Below are 22102 nucleotides of genomic sequence, written 5' to 3' on the forward strand. Positions count from 1 at the left end.
TGATTCGGGCAAGTCGTGGATTTAAAAACAAAAGCAGAGATTCCGAGAAATTCTCGGAGAGCGTGGGATGAGGTGGGTTGTTCGCGAGTTTAAGAGTGTGGGATGAATTGGAGTGGGCTGCTTAGCTAGGGAGTGGTCTGGGTCATGGATTTGATTTAAGACATTTGTTATTCGGTGGCTCTTACCATATGTTATTTTGTGGAAATCCTGGCGGGAGCCCCCTGTCGAAGCACCTCAGTTTGCACTGGAATTTGCTGTCGAAGCAGGAGATTAGAGGACGCGGTCTGAAGCAATGGGAATTTAAGGAGGTTGGGTTAAGGTCGGTCCGAGGCAATGGAAATTTAAGGAGGTTTGGTTAAGGTTGGTCTGAAGCAATGGAAATTTAAGGAGGTTTGGTTAAGGTCGGTCTGAAGCAATGGAAATTTAAAGAGGTTTGGTTAAGGTCGGTGCGGTACTATGTAGAAAGCTTTATATAGAAAATGTTGTGGGACGTTCTATCAGAGGAGGGTTTGAAAGAGGAATTTGAGGATTCTCATGTTCAAATATCAATGGAGTTTGAATGTCCAGGGAAAAACAACAACAATTGGAGCCCATGGAGGTGAGGAGCCTTTTGTCTGAGAAATGATACATAACCGTATATTATGTATGGGGTATTTTTTTGTGCTTGGTATATTTTAGAGAATATTTTTGGAATGAATGTTGAGTATGCCGGTTTTGTTTTCTTGGTTGGTCACTGCAGGCTTGCCTATGCCCGTGCTCTAGTTGCCTTTGCTATTGGATCAAAGTCAATTTCCTTTGTCTCTATAGTAAGTATGGTCCCTAGATGCATTTTGTTCAGCCTTTGGCAAGGTATGTGCTAGTAAGTATGGTCCCTGCCTGCTATATTTAGTCTGTGCGTGACCAATTAATTACAGTGAGAGTGTAAGGAGGAATGATACATGGCAATATATGGTGTATTGGGTATTTTTTTTGCTCTTTGTGTTTTAGTGAATGCCTCTAATGCAGCAAAGGATTACAACTCCAAGAGAAGCATTATAGGAACAAGACACGAGAATAGAATCTATGGTGGGGTATCTTGGGAATAACCATATCATAGCATCTGGTGCATCTCCAAAGTTGGCTTAGTTTCAGACATGGATAAAAACTCTTATAGAACAGATTCAAGAACTCAATGAAACCAAACTAGCAAGATAACACGTGTGATGTACTAGTTGTAAAGTGGAGGGGTTTAAGCCAGCTGCGCAATAATAAGAAAAGAAATTATCTACGAATAAGAAAGGTCAAACACCTACTTGACATTTGTTTTTGGGCTTTGGAAGGCACTAACATTTCATCTCATAGCTAGGCTGATCACGCGTATTACCCCTACTATTCGGAGATGAAGGAAAACGAACCTTAGCATGAGTAGCGGGATTCGACTATATATAACTCCGTGAAGAACTCATTCTACCTTTTTTCCTTCGCTTGTTGGATCTCGATCTTTTCATGGTCCAACCACACGTGCTACTTCCTCTTATGTCTCCAGTTCGCTAAGTCTTTCAAGTCGGCTAGTTAAGCTCAAATATGCCCAAGTGTGGATTATAGATAATGGACGATATCTCCCCATGACCTTTCGCACTTGGAAGCGCATTTCCCAGATGTAGACGAATGAAATGTGGCAACAACGCCCGTTAAAGCAAGTGTAGCTGCAATAGCCGATTGTGCTCGTAATCCCATCAATTAAGGATCAAGATCTATTACGCGAAAACAATGATCTCGGCATCTAAACTATACTAGATAGAAAGGGTCTTTATTGAGCCAAAACGAACTTAGGACCAAATAACCTATTTTATGACATAAAGATAAGCCCGCAAGAGCAATAAAAGAATATAGGTTCTGTGAAGAGTGCTTCAAGCAACACGACCAGAAGTAAGTGGTCTAAAACAAGAAGTAAGTGGATTGCTCAGTTGGGGTTTGATCGAGCTTTTTTATCTACAAACGGATTAATAAAAGCAGCTTACTAAGGAGGGCTTTACTCCGAGAAGATTGGTCGGTGCAAACGAGTTATTAGTCGATGGGAGGACAAGCTTCATTATGCTGAGGCCCCCTGGTAGGAGTAGGATGGGAGGATTAAGACCCAACCCCTTGTGGGAGGTTAGGCTGATTGGGCTCTTCCAGTCATGTGCGAGGCACGGGGAAAGACCGATAGATAGGAATGCCTATTCAACTATCTAGCCTAGTTGGGTGGAATAGCAGGCTAGGGTGGGAGGAGCAAAATTCAAGAGCTAAAGAAACTAGCTATTCTAGCTGGCTGTATGTAAGGTTCGGAAGGAAGGAATTTTGTTTACCCGGTTGGTAGTCCTTTCTTCAAAAGATGGATTGGTTAAGGGAAGGCCAGCCAAGAGACAAACCAGACAACAACAAACCAGACGGCTTGAGGAGAAGCTGGTTCGAGCTGAGTGCAAAAGTGACTGCGTTAGGGTGACGCAGTACCTGCGCAGAGCCAGTTTGGACAACTCAACTTGAGCTGAGGTCAGAGCTCGAATTTGCCTATGGAGTGAGGAAATTCCTCACTAGATTTTTCTTGCTAGTGTTTCTTTGTAGGATTGCCTGTTTTGGCATCCAGTTGTACTCATATTATTTCACTGTTGCATAATATAAAACCCTCAGCTGTTCCGGGGACTTTTGTCCAAAAATAACTGTGTTATTTATGTGTGTGTGTGCTAGTATTTCTTCCAGCGTTTATTGGTTCTGCATTTTTATTTTTGTAGGTTGCAGTGTGATTGATTCAGTATTTGTTGTATGTTAAATTATGGTATGTTCTATGCTTAGAGCAAATTACTTCAATTTCTTCTTATTAGCCCAATGTAGATTCACAGTTTAGCAATCACATTAACATAAAGTAAAATGCTGATAGAACATAAATAAATCGACAGAAGACAAGCCAAGGCAAGAGACACCAGATGTGGCGGCTAGCCAGGGACAAACCCCAATGTGGGGAAACCCTTTGATCAATTCTTCTATATTCTTTAATAATTCAACAGAGAGAGAGAGATGGTACGATATCACAAATCTGTGATATTATATTAGCAATAATATATCAACAACCACCAAAGTCAAAGCTAGTCAAACAACTCCTATTTGACCTCAAGTCAACCTTGAAGAACTCGATGTTCAACAGAAAACATCAGTAGCCCAAAACAACCCTCGGTCAATGGTCAAAACAACTGTCAACAAATCAGCAGCCTGCAGTCAGCCCTAACCAGTCAACGTTGGTCAACATTTTGGTCAACGCTGGTCAACACAACATCGAAACAGCAATGTGCAGATTAGATATGGTCAACGCTTGGGTCAATGCATTCCCAACAACCTGTACCTTGGTTAACGCAACCCAGAAAAGTCACGCTGCCCTAAAACAGAAAATGTCCTCCTAGCACGTGTGAGAGAGACTACTCCTATGCTGGCCCAATAAGATGAGGAGATGAGTGATGGTGAAATGAAGCACAACGTCTCCTTCCTTCATATGCAACGTTGAGGTTAAGCGGGGGGTGTGCCACACACTTTATCTTGCTGGCTGACCTTGACAAGTTGTCAAGAAATACAAATAAATTCATATTTCCATGAATACATGTCAGAATCAGATGATCGTTAGATCAATCCTACAACTCTCGACGAGAGGAATCCAAGAAAAATATCAGCTATCATAAATAAGATGACCCACATGGAGTTTGGCCCTAGTTGCCAATTTCAACACTGTAGCAAACAATAAATAAATTGTTAAAATTAATTTAACAATTAGGAGAATTATTTCCAGTTGTTGCAATAGGATTCAGGTTTCCAAATTTTCACATGGTATCAGAGCGCAAATGATAAGCCAGAGAGCTCAGTAGTGAAGAAAGGAGTTTCGCTGTTCATTGTGGGTAGCAGATCGAAACCCTAGAGGGCAGCGTAGTCACTTTGCCAAGAGGCCAAATTTCTTAAGGAGATTCAATTTTTCTGAGAGAGGGACAGAGAAATTCGATCTCTCCAGATCGAGGGGTTTTAGAGGCAGAGGGAGTAGCCCAGTGTTCTCGCATAGCAGATCTCTAGTTGGACACTGCAACAGTTTTCTATAGCAAAGCTAGTGTCAGGTGGAAGAAGAGCACACACTGAGGGAAAATTTTCCTCAGGGAACTTCTAGTCTCAAGAAGTTCGATTTTCCTTGCAGATTGACAGTAGTTGGGAGCATATTTTCTCACTCCAGAAGGGAGTGCGAGTAGCAGATCCAACAGTCGAGCAACGGGAAAGAGGGAGATTTTCGGGTTTATTTTCTCCAGTTATGAGTTTCACAGATTTTGCAGCTTTACAGGGACGATCGTAGGAGATTTCCAGAGGAGGCCCTACGAATTAGCCACAATGCAAATTTGCGCAACAAGTCGACTTCCAGTTGCCAGAGACAGGTGTTGGAGGAAGTGCGAGTTGTCTAGTGTGAGTTGCAAAGAAGGAAGAGTCCCAGCCAGGGACTAGGTTGATAGGAGATAGTGGGGCGCCAAATCCAAATTGAGGAGTATGAGACTCCAGTGTGCCAGATGGGTAGGGTTTAGAGCGGTGGCAAAAAGGAGATCAGTCGAATCAGTTCCAGATTGTTGTAGCAAGACCATCACCTCGCTACAAGGGCCCATAGTATCATAGTAACAGACAACATCAACAAAGATCGATAGGCTGTCCTCCAGGTTGGAGGAAGTCTTCGCCATGTTTGCTGACATAACCTCAGGAGTGAAGTGGGGTGATTTGGTGTTGTAGCCCCAGATTGCTACAAATGGGCAAGATTCCTGAGGAGGTCCACCTCTTGAATTAATACCTTGCTACGCGGGCCCACAATATTGAATAATAGGATGGATCAGTGGAAGTAGATGCAATCAGAGGCCAAGTGACAAATGCAGAGTCTAGTTGCATGTCAGATGCTGGGGAGCCCAGTGCAGAGTTGGCAGCAGTGTAGTTGGCACAGTGCAGAGTCAGTAGCAGCACAGATGCCTTAGTGACAGCGTAGATACTAGCAGCAGTCAGAGACTCAGACAGATGTATCATACTGATCACAGTTGATTCAATGTTTAGGATGTTTTTCAGTTGAAGATGTTGCAATTGCAACAACAACAGAGGGAGAAGAAGTTGCAGTGCAGATGCAGTGTTGGCAGCAGTTCAGCAGAGTCAGCAACAACACAGATGCAATGTATATTAGAGTTGCACAGTGGTTGGTGGGTAGCAGTAGCCAGACATCAACAACGTAACATGAGGTGGTGCAGAGACAGGGTGTTGCTTCAGTGGGTTGCAGTGCTAGAACACATTCCTCACTAAGAGGGAGTGTTAGTTTTTGTAGCATTGAATGTGTTTAGCCACAAAATTTTGTGGAGAGGCTAGAATACATGAGATCTCCAAAACCCATAATCGTTTATGGAAATTCCACCTAGAGATGACTTAATTATATTATTATTCATTTTAAAAATATTTCCTAAGTCTAAACTTAGGGAATATGACTAATTAATTAGAATTAATTAAGTTATGGTGTGAATCTTCTAGAAACTCACACGGATCAACTTCTAGTTAATCCCAGCCATAGATTAAGATCTAATCTTGGTCGTTGAAGTCTCAAGAGAGGGTTATAAGAAGAAAGTCGATGGGGCTGGGATAAATCACTTGGAGAGTTCGATTTCATGAGCAGATCGATTTCCAGAGTAGCAGTAGTCAGTTGCCAGAGAGAGAGCTAGTGAGATCGAAGCAGTAAGAGAGGGGCAGGGACAGTGAAGCCAGAGGAAGGATTCCAGATCCGGTGAGCGCATTTGCAGAGATGCAGAGGAGCCACAATGAGGCTGACATAGAGTGCAGTAGCCTCTAGAGGCAATTTTGTATTTGCTGGGGAAAGCCGAGTTTCAGTGCTAGAAGTTGGACATAGGTTTTTAGAGGCTAGGAGAGACATTTTCCTAGACAGCAGTAGACCAGACGGCTTAAGGAGAAGTTGGTTCGAGTTGAGTGCAGAAGTGACTGCGCTAGGGTGACGCAGTAGCTGCGCAAAGCTAGTTTGGACGACTCAACTTGAGCTAAGGTCAGAGCCCGAATTTGCCTGTGGAGTGAGGAAATTCCTCACTAGATTTTTCTTACCAGTTTTTCTTTGAAAGATTGCCAGTTTCGGCATCCAGTTGTACTTAGATTATTTCATTGCTACATAATATAAAACCCTCAACTGCTGCACTGGTTTTCCCAAGTTGGGTTTTCCCGAGGGCATTTGTCCAAAAATAACTGTGTTATTTTATGTCCGTGTGCTAGTATTTCTTCCAGCGTTTATTTGTTCCTCAGTTTTATTTGTGTAGGTTGCAGTGTGATTGATTCAGTATTTGCTGTAGCAAACAATAAATAAATTGTTAAAATTAATTTAACAGTTGGGAGAATTATTTCCAGTTGCTGCAATAGGATTCGGGTTTTCGAATTTTCACAAATGCCAAATGGATAAGTTATATATCTTTGTTAATGCAACGATAGTGATACCTATAGGGGAAACACACTCTCTAGCAAGTTTTGATTTGAATACATGTCTACACGTTTAGCGTTCAGACACTAACTAGGTAAGGTAAAAACAACATAAATCAATTCCTAAGACTTCGAAAGGTTCCTCATGAGTCATGACTAACCTCTAGCGCTGCAGGTTCCCTTGCTGCCCTTGTGATGCCAACGACACACCTCTGAGCTAGTGCCTCCCTTCCCTTGTAGTGAATTCCCTGTCTTATACTCTTTCAATGTAGATTCAATACCCACCTCTTCTTCTCGTTCTCTATCCTCCATTGCTTTCTTTATCTCGTTTTTTATCCTTTTCTCCTCATGGTCCCAATTCCTTCCTTTCCTACTGTTTGCTCCTTGCTTCTAGTTAGTTAGGGCTTGTCTAATTGGGTTTCGTTGATCAATCCATTTCCTGCCATTTGCCTTTGTTCTAGGCCTGTTCTAGAATCGGCCAGGCGTGGGGCAAAAAATTAGTCCATCTTGTGCGATTAGCCTATAAAATATCTACCATCTACTAAAGAATCATTCTTGTGTCTACACTCTTTAGTTGTATGACTCTATGCTTGCCAACACCTTCCGCTCCTCTTTATTTGTTGTTGTTCGATTGTATGCGCCTTTTAGTTTAAAGTTTTATATCGTGCCTCATATACTAGACATAGGTTTATTTAATGTTTAAACTTTAAAGTCCCCTATCCAAATTTAAAAGCTTCATGAGTTAGTCAGATTAATAATAAGTGGCCTCCTTAAAGGGAGACTATCATGTTGGTAATTGTGACCTTATTAATGAGAATACCCTTAACGAAATAGCTCATGATAGTAATACACAATGGACAAGCTTAGAAAGTAATCATCTCTTATCGTGGTAATGATAATCCCTTCTCATCTTTATGTAGCTAATATATATAGCTAGAAGGCTTGGAATGGCAAGTGCAACATTATGCAACTTGTTTCATAATGAGGAAACAAATAAATCTCATTCCATTTGTCCCATCAAAACATCCATGTTGCATGTCACTTTGTTGCTTTATATATTTTCGTGTTACCCAAACTTTTATTTATTAGTCATGCCCTCCTACTTAAGTTAGGGTAAGGACATTTAATTTGGATGGGTGAGGGGTGTTACAGATTCACTGAAAGGATGATGATAGTGCCACGCAGATTCTTTTTGTTTTTGGATCTTCCATACTGCACTCTTTGTTAAGTCGAGATATTCACAAAAGAATCTACCTTCCTTCTTGGACTCTGGCAACATTGCACATCCAATCTGTTACAAAGTTAGTCTTTGTTGTATGATGCAAGTGGCTTGTTACCCCTCAAACTAGCAGGGGACCTAAAGGGGTTACTAAGAGGGCAACTGCTAGGTTAAGGGCAACGCTGGAGGCTTAGCCCACTGTCACTACAACCAAGTCTCCCTGCTCTTTACGAACTTTCACTGATGGGAGGAGTCTTAGTAGTGTAGGGATCACTTGTAAAGTATATGTCAATGGATGGGTGGAAAGTGGCCCTGGAAACCCTTTCCCAAGGATGGAGTGAAGAATGGAACTTGCTTGCTCTTTAAGCAAGGGACTTGGTCCACCAGAGGTAAGGGGTGAAGATTGGAGGGTTGAGGGAGAAAGGATAGGCTTATAAACAAGGTTCTCAATCCCTCTAATCCTTGGGAGATTTGGATTCCCAAATGGTCTTGGACAAATAATCTTTATTGAGAAGTGGGACCACACGGGGCCAAGTGGACCCAACCCAGGTTCAGGGATGGAATGCAGTAACCAATGATGTTCCTATCCTAGACAAGGTGAGGGGAAAGGACCAAACAAGAATATTTACTTCAAAAGGTTGAATTGATCCTATTGAGGTCTAGCCTTGGGGATGCCTAGGCAAAATTCGATCCTAGAGCTAGGGCTTGGGATTCCCAGAGATTCCACCGTTAGAATTGCCTCAAATTTGGAGGAGAGGGAGGGGACCCACCAACACAGTAGCCTGTAGGAGATTGAAATTTTTCCTTGGGTCAATTCCCAGGAAATTGATGCCCTAGGTGACCTAATGGGGCTAGACCTAGGGAAAAAGGGGAAAGGGTAAAAATAGGGTTAAAATGATCACCCTTTTTGAGGGATCAATGCCTAATTCACTTGGGGATATGGAGTTAAGGATGATGATGAGTAAGAACTTGGTTTCGTGATTAAGGAGGCCTGGAAAGTCAGCTTCATCCAATGTTGAGAGAAAGAAAAGAAATTTAGCCGTCAAGCATTTATACGTCAAAGCAAATGATGCAAGCTTATCGAGACAAATAATCTCTAGGACATTTCATTCATATAACATTGGCCCATACATTAAATTAGCTTAAACATGCTTACTTCCACATTTCAGTTATGCAACAACTAGCCCTAATTTTAGCAATGTGCAGCAACAAGAATAACAACGTCAAAATTTACTTACAACGTTATAGAATATATCCAACAAACATTTCGTTTGCAAGACAAAGCTCCACGATAAGAAAAATAACCCAAATCCATAATTCAAAATTCATCCATCTCCCAAAAATATCCTCCAAGGAAAAAATGTGAAGTTCTCCATGATTAGAGAGATCCCAAGTCAAGTGATCATGGAAATGAATGCATCTAACATCAATATATAGCCTCCTAAGGAGTTCGAATTAACCTATGGGCCTACGTTAGTCCCTAATGATAAAATAATGTGCAAATAAAACCCCTATTAGTGACAAGCCCACCAAACTAGCTCACAAGTGTAAAAATAAGCCTCACAAGGGGCCAAATAATAATATGTACATGTCGTAGGGCCCTCCAAAGGCATAATAATATCCAAAAGTGCCATATTGAGGAATAAATTCCTCGGAATATGATGGACAAGGGGTGGGCCCTTTATTCTCCACCTGTGGTGCTCCCAATGGGTCTGAGGGCACATATGCGGGTAAAGGAGCAGGACCACGCACAACTAAGATCCAAGAGTAACAACCAAAAGAGATCAAGGGGACGAGCACAAACTAAGCCCACTCTTTTCGCCAAATCCCCCCATCAATCCATACCCAGAAGTATCCATGATAAGCAAACCCAATATTCGATTACCAAATTACAAGACATGCATTTAGATTCGGGAGGCCCACCTTCAAACATACGATCAATACAGGTGGGTGAGGTACCACATGGCTGGCTTAGGTGGCAAAGAAATAACACAACGAGCTAGTAGGAGGCATCAAGGGCTGCTGGCTGCCGGCTGAGGCTCATCATGGAGAAAATTTCTCCTGGGGATATCACCCATGAAGTGGTGGGTAACATGGCTTACTTTGGATTCCTCGAAATTCGACATAGAGAGCTTAGCTTTCTTGTTGGACTACACCTTCCATTTCCCATGCCTCTCTTATTACCTTGCCAATTATCGAAATTCTCGGGAGCTTGGAGTGCCCTTTTATTTACAATCCCCATAAGGCTAAAGTCAATGCCACTTCTAGGCTTTTGAGAAGAGAAAAAATTTCTGCTTTTTAGCCAATGGCAATTCCACTTTTTAGAAGTGGCACAGATTCCTTGAAATTCAACATAGAGAGCTTTCTTGTTGGACTACGCCTTCCATTTCCCATGCCTCTCTTATCACCTTGCCACTTATCAATATTCTAGGGAGCTAGGAATGCCTTTTTATTTACAATCCCCATATGGCTAAAGGCAATGCCACTTCTAGGCCTTTGAGAAGAGCAATAGCTTCTGCCTTTTTAGCCAATGCCACTTTCCATTTTCCATGCCTCTCTTATCACCTTGCCACTTATCAATATTCTAGGGAGCTAGGAATGCCTTTTTATTTACAATCCCCATATGGCTAAAGGCAATGCCACTTCTAGGCCTTTGAGAAGAGCAACAACTTCTGCCTTTTTAGCCAATGCCACTTCTAGGCCTTTGAGAAGAGCAACGCCTTTTGCTTTTAAGCCAATGCCACTCCTTGCCCTTTGAGAAGAGCAACACCTTTTGCTTTATTATTGGTTTTTTGTTGTAGATGTAAGAAGAAAAAAACCAGAACAAATATGCTATGAAATGACTCCACTTGCTTTATATGTTATGATGGTCCTCTATGACTCCACTTACTTTATATGTTATGATGGTCCCGTATGACTCCACTTGGTTACCTTTCGTTGCTCCTTTAAACTTCAGCGTAAACTGTAGCACATCCCCTTACATAACCAGGGGTGGTCACTATGTTAACTCGAGGCTCAACATGTGGTTAAGGAATTATTATTATTATTATTTTTGGTTTATTTTATTTGTTTTGTTCACTAATTTTATTTGTTTTTTGTTTTGTTTTGTTATTTTATAATTATGTTTATATATGTGAAGCATTTAAATTTTAAACGAGGCTCAACATGTGGTTAAGGAATTATTATTATTATTATTATTTTTGGTTTATTTTATTTGTTTTGTTCACTAATTTTATTTGTTTTTTGTTTTGTTTTGTTCTTTTATAATTATGTTTATATATGTGAAGCATTTAACTTTTAAACAAAACTCTCTCTGGGGTCGAGATCCAGTAACTAAGCAACTGAATCAGACCAGGCGACAAGTTCTGGCTTATAAACTTGAACCGAAGGTGGAAATTTTGTATAGCAAACATGGCATTATAGAACTAAACCTCAAATTTGAAGAAACCAAGTAACTTGTCAAGATAATGAACAACTTATGATCCTTCAAGTAAAAGATTGCAAGCCAGAGCAGATTTTGTTTCAGATCCATGTAAAATGGCTGTTAGATTACCAAAGGCAGTTGAAGGGCCACAAGAAGAAGCATTCCATGAAAAGTGAAAGAGTTTCACATAACTGTGGTAGTACTGAATCAACTTAAAATGTTTGGAAGAAGATGACTGTCACAATTTGCATTTTATATACCATCTATACAAATCAAAGACTAGTTTCCAAATAACGCTGTGGATTTCCTGCTACTTTGAATCAATACCAAACCTCCATTATAATTTATTTTCTCACAAATTTATGTTGTGTATACAAAATAACTGCCAAAAGTCAGCACATTACTCGTATACTATAACCACTTAAGCAAGTTTGTTGTTTGATGCCATCCAATTCCAATTCCAATTCCAATCCCGGGTCTTCTAGTTGTACCTCCTAAGAGATTCGTGCAAGTGTGGCAAAGCATCTCCTGGCTCTGTCTTCTGGGCACATTTATATTAGTACTTCCTAGAAGGGTTAACCACTTAAGCAACCGCTCAAGGGAATCTACATTTTTGGTATTTACAGATAAACATCCTTCAGCAATTTAGAAAATTTTACCAAGGAATAGTTAGTGCACCCAAGATTACTGCTACCATTTTTTGTAAGCTTGGCAAGACTACATCTTCATCATGTCCAATATATCACCCCAATCGGGATGGGTAATTGAACTAGTGACTTCACATCAAGGAGTGCCTTAATAGAGCACCTGATCACTGTCTATCCAAGACCCCATGGAAAAGATTACTGCTACCTTGAATCAATACTAGACCTCCATTTTAATTTATAGCCTCACAAATTTATGTTGTGCATACAAAATAACTGCCAAAAGTCAGCACACATTACTCGTATATTATAACCACTTAAGCAGCCACTCAAGGGAATCTACATTTTTGGTATTTACAGATAAACATCCTTAAGCAATTTAGAAATTTTTACCAAGGAATAGTTAATGCACCCAAAATCTTGTGTTAACCTTTTAATCAAAATTAATATGTAGCTAGAAATTTTGTTATCTCAAAAATAATTGCTCAAAGTCAGCACAAAGAAGCGTTGTCTTAGAACACAACTAAGTCCAGCTAGAAAACATCAAGGGCAGGATCTTTTTATTCCTGTAAAACAGAGCGAAGTTGGTAATTTGTAACAAAGAGTTTTTGAATAATACAAATCTAAAGGGGCTAGCATTTGATCACAGATTACTAGGGACAGGGTGCAATGATAGAACCACAATGCACTTCTGATATTTGAAGCAAAAACAGGCTTCTCAACAGATTTCAGTCCTTAACAATCAAAATGGAGTGGAAAGAGAGAAATTTTTCTAAGGAAAATTTTCAGATTCATTTCCACTAGATCTTCACCTCAACTGTTTAAAATGCTGGAGCTCATTCTGTGCGTTGTGCTATTTGAAGTGTTGTCTTAGAACACAACTAAGTCCAGCTAGAAAACATCAAGGGCAGGATCTTTTTAATCCTGTAAAACAGAGCGAAGTTGGTAATTTGTAACAAAGAGTTTTTGAATAATACAAATCTAAAGGTGCTAGCATTTGATCACAGATTACTATGGACAGGGTGCAATGATAGAACCACATGCACTTCTGATATTTGAAGCAAAAACAGGCTTCTCAACAGATTTCAGTCGTTAACAATCAAAATGAGGTGGAAACAGAGAAATTTTTCTAAGGAAAATTTTCAGATTCATTTCCACTAGATCTTCACCTCAACTGTTTAAAATGCTGGAGCTCATTCTGTGCGTTGTGCTATTTAAAGTTTCCACGTATGTCTTTCTTTTCAAGGAAATCTTTCAGATTCATTTCCACTGGATCTTCACCTCAACTGTTTAAAATGTTGGAGCTAATCCTGTGCGTTGTGTTAATTAAAGTTTCCATGTATGCCTTTTTTGTCTCACCCCTTAGATAGAGATGAACCGTTCAAGTCCCTCCAATGAATAGCCAAAGGCAAACCCCAGGGCTGGATGGACTGTGTTGAGAATTTGATTTGCTTTTATGGCCTGTGGTTGTTGATAATATGTAAATGAGTACCATAATGCTCTTGAAATAGAATGTCTAGAACTAACTAACGTAGGGATGATCAAAACTTTTACAAAAGGAACAAATGACGCAGTTTGAGGTGAAAGGTCCATCACCTTGCTTAATGTCTCCTACAAGGCACTAGACAAAAAAATTGCCAACAATATCCAAAGCATGGCTGAATGAATTGTTCAATCATAACAAATAGGTTTTATTCAAGAACCTTTCAAACTAGACAAACCTATATTATCAGACACCTAGAATGGGAGCGGGGAGCAGTTCTTTCGGCAGAAAGCTACTTATCGCAGGGCCTAGCATGCTTTCACTAGGTTAACTTCCAGATCCTGGAAAAGCAAAAGGTCCAAGTTACGATTCAGCATGCATATTCATTAATGGCAGAGGTGATATGATGATTTGAAACCTGAAGATGGACCTGGATGGTGGCTCTGAAACATCAACCGAAATCCTCAAATCTGTGGATCTTCCTACAACAGCCAACAATCTGAAAACCATTTAAAAATGCAAGGGAAAAAGGTCTTGTCATAGAGTTCATAATTCATTCTACCAAATGCAAGAGTTGATACAATCGATCTATCCTCTTCCATGGCTCAACAGGGCACTTGCTTATGTGCTTCACACTATTTGTCCTCCCAGAGGTTGAGGACTTGCCTTGTGCCTTCCTAGTGATGGAAGAGATGAGGAACAGTTCATGCCTGCCAATATTGAAGAAAATTTCCAGAATTGGAGACCTCGTTGGGTTATGGGTGATAAAAGGAAATTACCAAGGTTGCCAAACTCAAAGTTGGAAAATCTGGATGAGGGAAAAAAAAAGAAGAGTTGAGAGTTGACACACAACAATGAGCAATTTGAATCTATCGAATTCAGCTCTTTGTGGTTACTGACAACCTGTCGGTTTTAGTACCTATTTCCTTGCCGTTTTACGCTTCAGTACTAATATCCAATCCCACAGAAACTACAAAATGGGCAATGCATATTAATCCATTAACACAGATTACACAGAATTTAGTGGATGAACGGTTCACTTACTCCATGAAACACAAAAAATCATTATAAGACTTCAAATGTGAAGCTTATAAACAAGATAAGCCCAAAAAATTATTATAAGACTTTAAAACTACATAACGAGAAAGTCTTTCCAAGGGTGAAGCTTATAAACAAGTTAAGCCCTTCTGCAACATTCCCACAACCTAGTCTGTAATATTCCAGGCAATACTGAAACGTTTTGATAAACTGTTTCATAAATTTCATCATGCATAATAGACAAGACACACGATTCTATGTTAAAATTGGCAACTAGGGCCAAACTCCATGTGGGTCATCTTATTAATGGAAGCTGATATTTTTCTTGGATCCCTCTCATCGAGAGGTGTAGGATTGATCTAAAGATTATCTGATTCCGCTAAGTATTCATGGAGATATGAATTTATTTGTGTTATGGAACAATTCGTCAAGGTTGGCCAGCGACCAAATAAATCCCACTTGTGCTCAATGTTTTAGTATAAATAGAGATGGCCTTCAAGTTATTTTCAACACACTTGGGATCTCTTCCCCTCTCTACTTGTCTTTGGGTTTTAGTAGGAGGAGAGATCCTAAGGAATAACGTTGCCCTGATCTAGAGGGCAGAAAGCCAAAAAAGCCGGAAAAGCCGGAACTGCGGGGAAAAGCCGGAACTGCCGGAATTGTCGGGAATAGCCAGAATTGCCGGAACTGCAGGGAAAAGCTAGAACTGTCGGAACTGCTGGAATTGTCGGAACTGCGGGGAAAAGCCAGAACTGCCGGAATTGCCGGAACTGCCACGAACAGCCGGAACTGCCAGAATTGCTGGGAATTGCCGGAACTGTCGGGAATAGCCGGAATTTCCGGAATCGTCGGAACTGGCGGGAACTGCCAGAATTGCGGAAAAAACCGGAATTGCCAGAACTACCGGGAAAAGCCGGAAAAGTCGGAACTGTCAGGAACTGCTGAAACAACTAGAGCATCTATCTTCGAAGGAGAGTAGCATGCAAAGGGACAACAGGCATGCTAGGGACAACAAGCAAGCAATGTGCAGCTAACACATAGGTCAGTATGGCAACATGGTGCAACAATGGCACATAATGCAGTACAGTGATGGGTACAGTCATGATTAATGAAGCGTGATGAGATGCAACATAACATAGTGATGATGGGTGCAGCATGGTGCAGCACGGTGAGGTGCAGCATGGTGCAGCGCGGTGAGGTGCAGCATGATGACGAAATGCAGCACAACGATAGGTGAAGGAGTCACCTTGGAGAATCAGTTGAAGCAACATGTCTTCAATTGATCTCATGTATCATCTTCTTAGAGATGATCTATGCTCTTATCTAGATAAGTCAAAGTGCTGACTTTTGTTGTAAACGTACTATCTCTCTCTCTCTCTCTGCTGAACTATTGAAGAACATATAAGAAGAATTGATCAAGGGTTCCCCACATTGGGGTTTGTCTCTGGCTAGCGCCACATCTTGTGTCCTCTTGTCTTGGCTTGTCTTCTGCGATTTATATTTATGTTCTATCTGCAGTTTACTTTAATGCCGATGTGATTGCTAATCTAGAAAAGATATGGAGCTAACTGTGAAAATTGAAATAAATTGCTCTAAGCATAGAGCATACCTAAAATCAACATGGTATCAAAGCTGAGGTGAAGACAATGCCCAAGCAAGAGTGAGAGAAGTCATCGAAGACAGTTGGGAAAGGACAAAAGGATCAGTGGATTCCTCATCCCTCTTCAAATTCACCAAGAGTGAAGTCGAAGCAGAGAATATTATCAGAATGGCGCAGCAAAAGTTTCTAATGGCCTACCTAAAGATCACTTCAATGGGAAGTCCAGATCTAAGGGTGGAAGGAAAGGCAGATGCCTTAGTTTTAATAAGTTCGGCCATTATGCGAAGGAGTGTCTGAATGGCAGAGACACATCTCTTGATGAAGATAACAATCATTTCAGGGACATCTTCAATGATCAAAGGAATGACAGGTAATACAAGTCATCAAGGAAATGGCTGACTCTTCAAAGAAAGCAAGGAGTTCCAGGTATGAAGAATCAAATGTTGTTTTTGATAAGATAAAGAAGCGTTATCTTGTATTGGCCCTCTCTTTCAGATTCTTTGGGAATCTGGCTTATTGATTGTAGTGCTTCAAGGCACTTCATCGGATAGAAGGGTGCACTCTCTAATTTGGTAGAGATGGAAACAATCGTGGGATTATACTTGGAGCCGATGCCACCTATCCCAGAAAGGGTATAGGGAATGTTATCCGTCAATTGAATGAGGGTAACTCGATTCATTTACAAGAATCTCTTCTATGTACCTAATTGCAAGAACCTGGTGTCCATTTCGGCAATGGAAGTCAAAAGGTTTCAGGGTGGCATTCATCATTGGAAAGGTATGTGTCTGAAAATAGAATTTTCTAAGATGCTTTTACTCGTGGGTTCAGGGTTGGCAATTTGCATCAACTTGCAGGATGGCCCATTGGGGATCATGTCAATTGACATATCGTATCTATAACACCGGAGGTTTGTGAGTCAGATGGTGACAGGGATGCCTGAATTCAAAAGGAGCATGAAAGTACATGTCTGAGATGTACCGAAGGAAAATCTCACAAGGGGACCATTCCCCTCATGTAGCAGGTCCACAGGTTTGGAACAACCTGAGGAGGTTTGAGATTCATGATCGGAATTCTCATGTGTGCAGGTGGAAGAAAGCCCTTTATGGCTTGAAGCAAAACACCCCGGGCGTAGTATGAGAGGATTGATAGCTGTCTGATAAAGCTGAGATTCACTAGGAATGAAACCGATCCAAACCATTACCCGAAGGTTGTGGATGGTAGACCTCTCATACTGGCACCTTATGAGGGTGACCTATTTCTGACAAGTGCATACCCTCTCATTTGCAGAAGTAAGAGGGAGTTGGATTCCGGATGTGGAATGATAAACTGCAAGCCTGTAACTACCTCGAGGATCTTAACTTTTAAAAGTTATATGGTAATGGTGTCGATTTGGGAAATGCCTCAAGTTTCATAAACTCATTCGCGTTGATGAGCTTGGTGAACTTCCGTCCGGACATATGTTTTGCAGTTAGCATGGTGAGCACATATTTGGTTGAGCCTCACTAGATTGGTGCCAAGAATCTTCTGAGATATCTTCGGGGCACAATCTCTCATGGATTGAGATACACTGTCGGAAATATGAAACTGCATGATTATTCGAATGCTGACTGGGTAGGCAGTGTGGAGGATCACTAGAGCACTTCTTAGTGTTGGTTCTCTCTGGATTCTGCTTCGATATCATGGATGAGTAGGAAGCAGAAGTCGTTTGCCATAAGCACCGTTGAGACCGAATACATAGCTACGAGTATGATCTCGTGTGAAGTTGCATGGTTGTGGAAGCTCATCAGTGAGCTGTTTGTACACATGATGAATACCACTGTGATTCTTTGTGACAACCAAGGGCGATTTGATTATTGAGGAATCCCATATTCGATGATTTCTCCAGCAGATAGACATCAGACACTGCCTTATCTGGGATATGGTAAGTCGATGAGCGAGGAGGCTCCATCGCATTGAGAGTGATGTACAGGTCACAGACATTTTGTCGAAGCCCCGGGGAAAGGTCAAATTTGTGACTTTCTCGAACGACTTGGAGTCGTTGAGAGACCCTCTTATGAGGATCGAGTATGATGTATTGAGCTCTGGGAGCTCTAGGGGGGCGCGGGGTACTTCTTGGAGTGACATGTGATCATAGGGCGACTCACTATCCCCTGGTGGTGCACTATGTACAGGGTAAAATGTTCAACCTTCCCCTGTGACACCCAGTGGCGACTGTGGAACAGGATGATTAGTTCTCTTGTGGGCCAGGATGATTAGTTCTCCGTGGCGACTGTGGAACAGGATGATTAGTTCTCCTGTGGGCCAGGATGATTCGTTCTCCGTGGCGACTGTGGAACTGGATGATTAGTTCTCCTGTGGACCAGGATGATTAGTTCTCCGTGGCATTCATTGGATAGGATGATTCGTTCTCCTGTGGACAGGATGATTAGTTCTCCTGTCGAGGCATCCTACCCATGCAGTCTGGGACTCATGGGAAGTATCTTTCATCTGATCAATGAGCAGGGAAATGAGGTTAGGGACCATAGTACTATCGATGGATGCATCGTTGTATCTACCGTACTCCCTATGCTAGGACGACCTCCATTGATCTGGGATCAATGAAACTGATTTGGGATCAGTATGAGTGGTTTGAGACACTCTCTTGTGATATCAATCTGGGATCAATAAAACTGACTTCGAGTCAGTAAGAGTGATGTGACACACTCTTTAGATGAAATTGACTTCGGGTCAGTAGGGAATGGTATGAGACAGTCTCGATCAATTCTTCTTCTTCATGGTTCAGCAGAGCAGAGCATAGCAAAGCAGAGCAGAGCAAAGTAGAGCTCAACAGAGCAGAGCAGTGCAGGGCACTGATGGCAGAGATAGTATAGTTGGACATATGGATCAGCGGATGGAGTTCTCCCTAGTTGAGAGGGAGTGTTAAAATTGGCAAGTAGGGCCAAACTCCATGTGGGTCATCTTATTAATGGAAGCTAATATTTTTCTTGGATCCCTCTCATCGAGAGGTGTAGGATTGATCTAAAGATCATCCGATTCCGATAAGTATTCATGGAGATATGAATTTATTTGTGTTATGGGATAATTCGTCAAGGTCGGCCAACAACCAAATAAACCCCACTTGTGCTCAATGTTTTAGTATAAATGGAGATGGTATTCAAGTCATTTTCAACACACTTGGGATCTCTTCCTCTCTCTACTTGTCTTTGGGTTTTAGTAGGAGGAGAGATCCTAAGGAATAATGTTGCGTTGATCTAGAGGGAAGAAAGCCGGAAAAGCCGGAACTGTCGGAAAAGTCGGAAAAGCTAGAATTGCTGGGAATAGCCGGAATTGCCGGAAATGCCGGGAATAGCCGGAATTGCCGGAACTACTGGAATTGCGGGGAGAAGCCGGAACTGTCGGAACTGCAGGGAATAGCTGGAATTGCCGGAATTGAGGGGAAAAGCCGGAACTGCCGGGAATTGCCGGAATTGCTGGAACTGCTGGAATTGCCGGGAACAACCGGAATTGCCGTAACTGCTGGAACTGCTGGGAACTGCCGAAACTGTCAGGAATAGCCAGAATTTCCGGAATTGCCGGGAACAGCCGGAATTGCCGGAACTGGCGGGAGCTGCCAGAACTGCGGGAAAAACCGGAACTGTCGGAACTACTGGGAATAGCCGGAATTGCCGGAAAAGCCGGAATTGTCGGAAACTACTGAAATAGCCAAAGCATTTGTTTTCGAAGGAGAGCAGCATGCAAAGGGACAACAAGCATGCTAGGGACAACAAGCAAGTAATGTGCAACCAACACATAGGTCAGTATGGCAACATGGTGCAACAATGGCACATAATGCAGTACAGTGATGGGTACAATCATGATTAATGAAGTGTGATGAGATGTAGCATAGTGATGATGGGTGCAGCATGGTGATGAAATGCAACACAACGATAGGTGAAGGAGTCACCTTGGAGAATCAGTTGAAGCAACATGTCTTCAACTGATCTCATGTATCATCTTCTTAGAGATGACCTATGCTCTTATCTAGATAAGTCAAAGTGTTGACTTCTGTTGTAAACATACTATCTCTCTCTCTCTCTGCTGAACTATTGAAGAACATATAAGAAGAATTGATCAAGGGTTTCCCCACATTGGGGTTTGTCCCTGGCTAGCGCCACATCTTGTGTCCTCTTGTCTTGGCTTGTCTTCTGCGATTTATGTTTATGTTCTATCTAAAATTTACTTTAATGCTGATGTGATTCCTAATCTGGAAAAGATATGGAGCTAACTGTGAAAATTGAAATAAATTGCTCTAAGCATAGAACATACCTAAAATTAACATTCTATCTGCAGACTAGAAATTACACCTAGTGACGAGAATACACATAATCTTACACTCTAAATTAGAATTCATTCATGGTAGTTAGAAAGATGCATTAAAAAAAACAGTCCCATGATGTATACTAAACAGTCCAGTTATGTGGTTCCTTGGGTATCACGGTTAATAAGGTACTCAACATACCTGTAGAGTTCAATAAGTGATTTTCAATAGAATGGGTACAGGGACAGGGATAATAACTCACCTCCCAACCACAGACAGGTTGCATTCAGATTCTTCATGCAACATTCACCCTCAAGCTTTGAGAGATTGTCCCAATGACCAAACTGCCAGATATATCAGGGATTCCAGAGGTCTATTCTACCTGCACCCTTCTGGCATAAAGGTACTTAATTACAGGCTAGTCCAAGGACTCTGGAGGTAAGCCACCTCCACCCACAAGCCAGTGAAGGACTCCAGAGGTGAGAGCCTCCACCCTCACTCAGTTCAAGGACTCCAGAGGTTTTCCTCCACCCTAAGTTTGCTGCTTCAGTAGCTCCATCCAGTGTAAGTGTTGAAGTTTCTAAGTCTACCAGTTAGAAACCCTCCATGCGCTTTACTTATTTATTCCTACCTACTTGTTCCATTACTTAACAAGTTCTTTACAATGTAAATATTGAAAATAAACACTAGTGCATGCTCAACATATTACAGATCATCAATTGAAGGAAACAGAAACAAGCACACACAATGACACTGTTATTTTTGGACCAATGTCCCCGAAAAAACCTAATGTGGGAAAACCGGTGTAGCTATCTGATGGTTTTCATATTAAGCAGTTTCAGAATACAATCTGGGTGCCAACTCTGGCTTACCCAACAGAGAATGCCCTTGGCAGTAGTACCTCTTAGTCTGAGACAGATGGCTTGGCAGAAACCCCAGATAAAACTTTCGGCAGCTCCTCAGCTCCAATCTGCCCTAGAAACCCTAGCGTCTGCCTCTCTAGACTGCGTCAGCCTCTCTCTGCCCAGCGCTGGCCCTGCGTCACCCTGAATAGGCCTGCGTCAACCTTTTGGCCCTCTGCTTCAGCTACGCTGGCCTCTTTGCCTCTCTGGAGTCTGGACTGCGTTAGCCTCTCTCTGCCCAGCGCTGGCCCTGCATCACCCTGAATAGGCCTGCGTCAGCCTCAGGAGGCCCTGCATTAGCCTTCTGGCCCTCTGCGTCAGCTACGCTGGCCTCTCTGAAGCACTGCGCAGCTCTTGGTTGCCTCTGCGTGACTGTGCATGAGCCCTGGCTGCTACTGCGTCACTCTCTATGGCTCCTGCGCTGATCTCCCGGCACTATCTCTGCCTCTCTGTCTCTCTGTACTCACTACCCCTCAGCTGCAAATCCGATCACTGATTCTATCTCTCTTAGCAAACCCCGTTCTAGGGAATAGAATGACTGACCATTTGGTGTGCCCTCCAAGTGACCCTCAAGCCTCCTCTTATACTTTTCTCGTTGACATATCAACGGCTGAGATTAAGTCCCTAATCAACGACTAAAATTAGATCTGGCTTGATCCATGTCTTTTGGACCATTCTAACACAGTTTTATATTAATCCACATTAATATTTTAATTTCCCTATGTTTAGACTTAGGGACTCCATTAAAAATATTAATTATTTTAATATCTCCTGAACTGTTTAGAATTTGCCCAAACCCTTTCTAGGTATTGGAGATCTCATGTGCCCCAACCTCTCCATGAAATTTCGTGGCTAGAGCACATCCGATGCTACCACAAATCAACAGTAAGTAGTCCAGAGTCTACTGCTGTTTGAGTACACCATCAAGGAGGCTAGTCCAGGGTAGCCAAAGGTTTGCTACCTCCACCCACTAGCCACTAAGGGACTTCAAACAGTCCCAATGACCACTTCAGAG

This window comes from Pinus tabuliformis, chromosome Q, assembly GCF_031772625.1.
Source record: "Pinus tabuliformis cultivar Carrire ecotype Pingquan chromosome Q, CPIR1, whole genome shotgun sequence".
In the NCBI taxonomy this organism is placed as follows: Eukaryota; Viridiplantae; Streptophyta; class Pinopsida; order Pinales; family Pinaceae; genus Pinus; species Pinus tabuliformis.